The 9627-nt window shown below is 45.4% G+C and overlaps 1 long non-coding RNA gene across 1 annotated transcript in view; it reads left to right on the top strand.

The window, feature by feature from the left end:
- Window positions 1-1325: 1325 nt before the first annotated feature.
- Window positions 1326-9627, top strand: part of LOC147711362 (uncharacterized) — a 35125-nt gene continuing 26823 nt past the window's right edge. The window contains exon 1 of the long non-coding RNA XR_015295694.1: window positions 1326-1417. This is a non-coding gene — a long non-coding RNA (uncharacterized LOC147711362). The remainder of the gene's footprint in view (window positions 1418-9627) is intronic.

The following is a 9627-nucleotide window of genomic DNA, read 5'->3' as shown; positions in this document are numbered from 1 at the left end:
ACTAGGGAACCAGGAGCAGCATAATATGGGCTCCACCCCTTATTTAATTTTTTTTTTTTTAAATATCTTTTATTCAGTGCAATTGTTGAAAAAAAGAATTACAAGCATATATCATACAGAGTCTTGGTATATGAAGAGCCAACAGTTAAAGAAGTTCATACATAAATCACGGGGCGGATCGCAAAGTGTGTTGCAACAGTTCGCTAATAAAGCTGACGTCCAAACATTGCGTGATCATGCTATCTCTGGTGTCGGATCTTGTTGAGCGAGCAATTTCAATAAAAGCGTAATAGGGTAGGGATATCGAACTTGGAATCATGCGGCGTGCGGTGTATCAGGTAGTGAAGATTGTGGCGGGGGGGGCGAGGCTGGGGGGAAAAGAGGGGGGGGGGAGGGGAGAGTACGGTGGTAGCGCGGCTGTCATGTTCTGTCCGTTCCTGCAAGTGCGGGAGCTTTGTTGGTGATACGGGAGGGTGGTAGCAGTCCCGGCGTGTCGGCCGGGCAGGGGGGATGGGCTCCACCCCTTATACGTCACAATTGTGCAATTATATATTCATATAGGAATTCGTGAATTTGTACTTGTAAAGCGCACTTATACCCCAACCGGGGTTTCCTGGCGCTGTACGCATACCGCTGTGGAACCCTTCCTGGCTTTTCCCTTCGAAATGTCCACTCCTGGGCACCCCCAAGGTGAAGCCAGTCATCCCAGCTCTGTTGGGGCCGTTGTGGAGATTAAGCAAGCTATTGCCCAGAGTTGCAGAGTGGGACCCATGATTAGAATAGGCACCGAGGTGAGAATTATCAGGTCTGAGGAAATTGAGCCCAAGACCCGCCAAGGCGGGAATTAAACCCTGGTCCTGGGCCAGACCTCTGTATCAGGGTCTGCCGCTCTATACCACTTTATTTTCACTGTGTAACTTGATTCCCTTAAGGTGTGTGATGCATTTTGATATATTAATGGAATGTTATCATGGTAGAGATTAGGGATGCACATACAGGTGTATAAATGTTTAATTGAACCATGTAATCACTTTTTTTATTCACGGTTTGCATTCATTCTTAAAATTATACGTGTGTATGTTTAATCATGTTTTCAAAGTTCATTTTGACTACTGAGTTAGCTTAGCCTGACTACAGACCTCAATTGAAACGTGTTTAGACTTCCCAGTATGCTATTTCTTTTCTCCAGCAGGTGCGTTGTCATGCTTCTCATTAGCTAGTGAAAAGCCCATTGTTTGTATTAGACTATCGACGGTGAGGCCTCCAGGGAGGAACCTGGCAGCGAACTTGGAGATCTGTTTCTCACATACCAGGTTGTGGTCTGCAGTCCCTGTTGGATGAGATGGGAAACTAAAAGGAGGGTGCGGATGCTCTTCTTGGTTACCAATTTGGTTGGTTCCTGGAGATGCAAGAGAAGGTAAGGATATTTTTGAAGCTCTTGTTACTTTAATTGGTGTTTCCATCATTAATCAGATTCCTTCTAGACTCTTCCTGAGCTTTCCTGAGATTTAAAGCTTTATTCTAAACACTATTATCCTCCTTTTTCCAAGATTTCTACTGAAATCTATACTATGCTGGCACCATCTAGGCTTCCTAAATATAAACCCTGATTAGATGATCCTGTAGTCGATCTATGTTCAGAAGACAGAAGGAAAGTTTATTTATGGAACACGTATTTACAATAATTTCTTTCATTATTGTGGTGGCTGTCACTATTCTGTATCTAATTTAGCAATCTAAGTGGCGTCTGCCATCTTAGATTGGAGAATTAAAAAAAATGACGGGCCCATAATTCTTTCGGCATGCGCATGCATGTCTCTGTGTGCGAGCGTACATCATACCTTCATGCACAAACCTACAGAATAAGCAGCCGGCAACATCGGCTGTGTCATCACGCCTTTAAAAAAAAAATGTGACTGATGCTACACAGCATGCGCAAAAAGCATTTTTCTTTTTGTCGATGGGCAAAGAGCATTTTGATTTCTCTTCATTCTGCATAGCATGGACTGAAACACTGTCATAGCTTATTAGGCTGGAAAGGTGAAACCTAATGGCTTTATCAGTGCTTCTTTTTCCAAGCAATGTCAGGAGCAGAAAGGCGGTTTCATTCAATACCCACATTTTTATGCCATATAAAAAAAAGTTAGATGTATATACCTGCTCATATCACCACACTGTTTATAGTGAAGCCTCTTTCCAAAGTGTGAAAGTGTGTCTGTCCAGATTAGAAAACTCAGCTGAAATATGCGACATTCAGAACCACGCAATTATAAAGTATACTCGCCGTGATCCACATTTTACATGTCTCCATGCTTTGACTAATGCTGGGCAGCTTCACTTCTAGCACCGGAGGGCGGATTGCGGCTCGTCTTCTAACATGGCCGCTGCTCCTGGATCACTACTTGACGCCGCGGTGTTGATTGCCGAAACAGTCATTTACAATCCTCCCAGTCCATCAATCAATCAGATATCAGTCGGTGCGGTGTGCAGCCTGGCACATTATCGACAGACGGGCGAGATGTTCGTACAAATGTACTTGAGGTTATTTGTGGGATTTTAGATCGATAAGAACCAGGAAAAGCAAAGGCCGAATTCGGAAAGTGCATGTCTGCAAAAGAGAACATTTGGAGGCTTTGGTTTCTGACAGGCCCGGCTGAAAGTCAGGGGCTAAAGTATACTCCGGTAGTTGCGGCGACACTGGGAAGCTCCAGCGCCAGGGGGCACCGCTCCCCAAAAGGCCTTTGCACACCTACAGGCAGTGTTTACTTTCTAAAAATACAAACAAGCACGGGGTTTATTTGTTAGGTCCTCCATCAGCCGTGCCGAATGCAGAGGTTGTTGAATTACAAGGCTGCCCCTACGCCTCATGCCCCTTTCTATCACAACCCTGCACATCCTGTTTCTTCATCTCACTCTTGCAGGTTCTTATTCATCTCTTCTTTCCCCGTTCATCAGTGTTTTTCTAGCTTTCTCTGCCTTCTTCTTTCCCATTTTCTGTCTTTCTCTCTCTTGCTCTGGGTCAAAGTCTGATAAATCTCAGTCGCTAGAAACGAGAGCTGGGCCTACCACTGGTACAAAACAAGCACCGCCTATTGGGCCGCAAGTCTATAGAAGTTAAAGTGCCTCTTCAACAAATTTTGCAGGTATTTCCCGATACATGACAGATACACGACATTCTTTGTTAAAACTATGTCTTCGTAAACACTACAAGCAGGGCACACTGTGCACTTTCATACAACAGAACTCTTTAAGATAGTACTCCTGACACGTATGCAGCACAGCCCAAATACGTTACCAACTACTTATTACTGTGTCAAATACCACTCACTCCCATCAAACCTCCAGTAACATCCTTTAAACACTAGGGGCCATATTAAAGAGATGCCCCAGGGTCACTTTGGTATTCCAGAAGTGGTTGCAGACGCTTGTGCGGCCCCTTCTGTAATACCGATAGCGCTGGCACAATAAAGCACCAGCGCTATCTACGGGGGCGATCCCTCATTTGCATGGGGGCATGATTCATGCAAATGAGGGAATCCCGTTGCCTCTGTGCCCGTGACGTATTACAGACGTGGGCGCAGAGGCAAAGAAGCTGTCAGGAGGTGCACTGACAGTGCGCCACCCAAAAAGAGGTGCAATGTCAGTGCGCCCCCTGAGAGCAGCCCCCTGGTGGGCGGAAAGAGGGTCCCATGGATCCCACAGACATACCCTTGCATGCGGGTGCAGTCACTGACTGCACGAGCCTGCAAGGGGGTCTCCTATTCCCTTTGAAAGTGCAGGCGGGTTCCACCTGCACAGTGAAAACACAGAGGGACTTCAAAGCAGCTGCTCTGTTTTTCACAGGAATGAGTTTCCCACAGGGCAGCAGAAGTTTGCGGCTGTCCTGGGAGCATTGCATTCCACATAATGAAGCACATTTTCCTTGTTTGCACTGGGCTTTTCATTTAAAAGGTGAGCCTATGCACACACAGAAAGTCGCATTTACATAATACGGGCCCAGGAACATTCACCAACAGCTCATTAAACCTGGATCAGTCCCCAGCATAGAAACATTCTAATTCACACTACCAATAGAAACCAAAACAGACTCTGATCTATGACTGATACGTCAGAGTTTTAGGGAATGTTGCTGCTCTAGATTGCCAAGTCCAGATTCTGTGCTATACAAAAGCCAATAATATAACATAGTGTAACGTAACGTAACGTAATGTAACGTAACGTAACGTAATGTAGCGTAACGTAACATAACATAACATATCATGGCATAACATAACATAGCATAACAACATAACATATCATAACCACATCACATAAGATAACATAACATAACATACCATAACATTATATAACATAACATAACATAACTTAACTGTAAGAAACTGGGTTATTAGTGCAAGTAATAGGTCCACAACATCTGTTGGCAAGCAACAACACTCAAAAAATGATTGTCCAGTCAGTGTATTTTCTTTGAGAAAGGAAAAGTACATGTATGACATACAAACACACAAACACTACTAAATACTACACATTAACGTATAAATACATACATCAGGCAGATGACAATACGTTTGATGACTTTCTCATATTAAATTTGACCCCTATGGAGTCATGAACCCCCTATAGACACCATAACTTATACTAAATTGAGCATCACAATAGGGAGGGGTGTCATTTTAAACTTAAGCAAGCTTATTGGCTTTGTCAAGGGGTCACCCCATTATAAGAACAATAGCCACATGTTAAACCCTTCTGTGCGTTGGACGGCCAGGGGTCGTCCGACGCACCAGTGCTCATGTGCATAGGAGGACCCCCGGCCATCCTCGCACATGGCACAGGGAATCACTCTGGTGCGGGCACCGGAGGGGTTCCCTTTTACTTCCAACAGCCTTGGGAGCTGGGTAAGAACTTCCCTAGCTCCCGAGGCTGCCTGCATAGTTTCCCTGAAATGACGATCAGTGCGCACGTCACACTGACGTAATTTCAGTGAAACCAAAACTGAAATGAATCAAGAGGCTCATTTCAGTTTCGCTTTCTACGTGCTCAGGGGGCTATCTCAGAAAGTCAGGAGAGGTATCGTTGGGAAGGGGAGAATCTCCTCTTTCCAATGCTACCCCATACCTAGTGGATCCCTGCTTAGGGATCACCCCTGGAGGGCGATCCCCAAGCAGGGACCCACCCACTAGGCACCAGGGATGGGGGAGTGGAACCTTGGGCAAAGGCCTTTGCTCCCCCCATTTTTTAGGGCCATATTCAGTCTTTCTGCCCCCACTGGGGGGGCAGATGGGGGAAGTAGTATTATTAATTATAATTATGGGTGGGGGCTGCCCAATATGGGCATGCCAATGCCTCAACCCACATGCCACAAAAGTACAATCTTTCTGTCCACCGGGGGGGCGGGAAGCCCACTAGAAACAAGGGATTTTGTTTTAAGTGCAAATTAAGGGTGAGGGCTGCCCAAAGTGGGCATGCCAATGCCCCCACCCCACAAAATTATAGCCAAGAAGACACCAGGTTTTCACTTCAAATGCATTTAGGGGTGGGGGTTGCCGAAAATGGGCATGCCAATGCCTCCACACCTCCCTCCCACAAAACCCCAGTCTTTCTGCCCCGGGGGGACAGAAAGCACCCTAGATGCCAGGGATTCTTTTTTTCATAGGACCGGGGTGAGGGCTGCCCAGAATGGGCATGCAAATGCCCCCACCCTACCCCCCAAAGAAAACAAAAGACTTTCTGTCCCCCAAGGAGGCAGATGGAGGCAGTAGCCCCTGATCTGCCCCACCGGAGGGGGTGAGGGGCAGAAAGTCCAAAAAGCACCAGGGATTTATTTTTAAAGTATAGGTAAGGGTGGGATCTGCCCAGAATGGGCATGTAAGTGCCCCCCCAAAAAATGCTACACGCTTTCTGCCCCCCCCGGGAGGCAGATGGGACAATAGCACCTTATCTGCACCCCCAGGGGAGGGGGTCAGAAAGTCCACTAGCCACCAGGGATTTTTTTCTCAAAAGTTTGGGAAAGGGGCTGCCAAGAATGGGCATGTCAATACCTCACTGACCCCAAAAAAACATGCCACCGTTTTTCTACCCCTCCCAGGAGAAAGATGGGGGCAGTAGCCCCAGATCTGCTCCCCGGGGAGGCAGACAGCCCACTATGCGCCAGCAATTATGCTATCTTTTTTATACACAGGGGTGGGGGCTGAGCAGAATGGGCATCCGAATGCCCCTGACCCCCCCAAAGAATAGCCACAGTCTTTCTGCCCCCCTAGGGGGTATATCAGGGCAAAAGCCCCGATTTCCCCCCTCCCCAGGGAAGAAGAAATCCCATTAGGCACTGACTTTTTTTTGGAATGTGCCTACCTGTGGATTTTGGATCCTAGTGCAGCCGGCACCTAGGGAAACATAGCAAACCTATATATTTTTGAAAGCTAGACACTGAGGGGAATCCAGGATGGGGGAATGTGTAGCTCTCACTAAGTTCTGTTACCCAGAATCCCTTGCAAACCTCAAACTTAGTTAAAATACAAAACAACATTTCCTCACATTTCCGTGATGGAAAGTTCTGGGATCTGCATGGATCCACACATTCGACTTATCACGCATTTCCCAAAGTCTTCTGAGAAAAATGTTACCTCACTTGTGTGGGTAGGCCTAGTGCCCGCGACAGGAAACATCCCAAAACGCAACGTAGACTCACCACATTTTCCCTGTGAAAAACGACCTTTTTTTTTGCAAAAATGTAGATTTTGAACCCTAGCTCTGCCGGCACCTATGGAAACCTAGCAAACCTATACATTTTTGAAAACTAGACACACAGGGAAACCCAGGAAAGGGTGACTTGTCTGGGTCCCACCAGGTTCTGTTACCCAGAATCCTTTGCAAACCTCCAACTCTGTAAAAAAAAAAAACATTTTCTTCACATTTATGTGATGTAAAGTTCTGGAATCTGCACGGGACCACAAACTTCCACCCATCACACATTTTCCAAAGTCTCCTGATAAAAATGGTACCCCACTTGTGTGGGTAGGCTCAAAGCGCAACGTGGACACACCACATTTTCACAGTGAAAACTGACCCTTTTTTAATAAAGTGCCTAGCTGTAGATTTTGAAGCCTAGCTCTGCCTGCACCTAAGGAAACCTAGCAAACCTATACTTTTTTGACAACTAGACACCCAGGGGAATCCAGGATGGGGTGGCTTGTCTGGCTTTTACCAAGTTCTGTTACCCAGAATCCCTTGCAAACCTCAAACCTTGTAAAAAAAACACATTTATCTCACATTTCTGTGGTGAAAAGTCCTGGAATCTGCGTGGATCCACAAAATTCCACACACCCCGCATTCCCCAAAGTCTTCAGAGAAAAACGGTACCTCACTTGTGTGGGTAGGCCTAGTACTCGCGACAGGAAACGGCCCACAAAACAACGGGGACACACCACATTTTTACTGTGAAAACTGACCCTTTTTTTGCAAAGTGCCTACCTGTAGATTTTGCACCCTAGCTCTAAAGGCACCAAGGGAAACCTAGCAAACCTAAACATTTCTGAAAACTAGACACCTAGGGGAATTCAAGATGAGATGTCTCATCTGGCTCTCACCAGGTTCTGTTACCTAGAATCCCTTGCAAACCTCAAATTTTATTAAAAAAAAGAAACACATTTTCCTCACATTTCTGTGATGGAAAGTTCTGGAATCTGCGTAGATCCAAAAATTTCCTACCACTCAGTGATCCCCCAGATCTCCCGATAAAAATGGTACCTCACTCATGTGGGTGCCCCAAGTACCCGTGATAGGTAAGGGCCCAAAACATATTGAGGAGACATCAAAATGACCTATCACAAAACAACCTGGTTTTGCAAGGGGAGTCACCTGTGTTTTAGGCCCCATGGTCGGCAGCCATCTTGGGAAATCTTCCAAACCTACACATTTCTGAAAACTAGACACCAGGGGGAGTCCAGAAAGGTATGGCTTGTGTGGGTCTCCCTAACGTTTTCCTACTAAGAATCCCCTGCAAACCTCAAATTTAGCTGAAAAAATCACTTTTTTTCCAAATTTCTGTGTGAGAAAGTTCTGGAATCTGTATGGATCCACAAATTTCCGACCACCCAGCATTCCTCCAGGTCTCCTGATAAAAATGGTACCTCACTTGCGTGGGTGGGTCAAGTACCCGCAACAGGCAAGGGCCCAAAACCTATTGAGGCGACATCAAAATGACCTATCACAAAACAACCTGGTTTTGTGAGGGGGGGTCCGATGAGTTTTTGGCCCAGGGCCCGGTGGCCATCTAGGGAAACCTACCAAGTACACAAAATAGTAAAAATAGGTTATGTCCCAGTAAAATGCCAAAATTGTGTAAAAAATGTTGGTTTTCTAAACAAAAGTCTGTCAGTCCCTAAAAGATGGGAAAATGGTGATTTCATCCCTACAAATCCTTTGTTGATACCATTCGCAGGGAAAAAAACAGACACTTTCATTTGCAGCACTTTTCCTCATTTTTCCCCCAAAAAACAAAATGTTGCTGTAATTTGGCTAATATCTGGGTCCCCTCCAGGGAAGTCCACAAACCCTGGGTACCTTTAGAATCCCCATGATGTTGGAAGAAAGGGGTGCATATTTGGCGTGGATACCTTATGTGGTCAAAAAGTTACAGGGGCCTAAGCGTGAACTATCCCAAATAGCCAAAAAAAGGCTTAGCATTGGGGGGGGATTTAAGGTCTAGCAGCGAAGGGGCTAAAACTCACAGGCATATCAATGCAATCAGTGATTATGTTTAAATGCAATGCAATCCATTCTAGATCTAGTGCAGCCTACCCTTGCGAGAAAACTATATACCCAATTGAGACATGGCTGCTTGCCCATTAGGGTGCTGACTTCTAAATGGACTAATTCAAATGAGGGAACCGGCCCAGCCTGCAATAATAGCATAGAAGATATTGTGCATGCTCTGTTCTTCTGCCCGGCGTAAAGCAAAATACGGAAATGCTGGTTGTCTCCACGTGCAGAAACTTGGGACAGGCTTGAAGAGTTTTAACATATGATACCTCCCCTCCTTTTGTTTTCTCTGTTTCCCGCTTCCTATATGGTATGTGGCGCAGAAGGACCACCTTTCTGACAAGGATCTAACTGGAGTAATTCCCCTTTTTTCTTTTTTGATAACTTGCTGTTTAATAACTTTTTAACTGCTCGTATTTATGGATTTTATTATTGTGCTTTGTATGTATTTTATCTGCACTTTTATGGTCAAGGACCGAAATAAAGTTATCAAACGAATCATTATTGTTAATAAAAGCATGACAACGTTTCTTATTATTCATTATCAAAATAGCACTTTGAATATAGCATTGCACATCACACGTCAAAGTATTTCTTTACACTCATCAGGCCACATACAATGCCACCATAAGATCAACTACATCAGTTCCTCGCATTCTAGAGCTGTACAGCCAAAGCTGCAGCCCAAGGAGTGTTTTTAAGTAATACACCCCTTTCCTGGGAGTCATTAAATCAAGAGCCCTTGCAACTTAGTAGAATTTTCTACCAATGCTGTAACACTTGCAGCCCCCCCCCAAAAAAACACTTTTTTGTTCGGTTGTGGTGCATCTGCCCACTCCTGGGTCTAAACGAGCCAAGAAATATCCA

This window comes from Lissotriton vulgaris, chromosome 5 (genome assembly GCF_964263255.1).
Source record: "Lissotriton vulgaris chromosome 5, aLisVul1.2, whole genome shotgun sequence".
Classification (NCBI taxonomy): domain Eukaryota; kingdom Metazoa; phylum Chordata; class Amphibia; order Caudata; family Salamandridae; genus Lissotriton; species Lissotriton vulgaris.
Note: the sequence above shows the minus strand (reverse complement) of the source record. Positions and strands in the feature narration are given on the sequence as shown.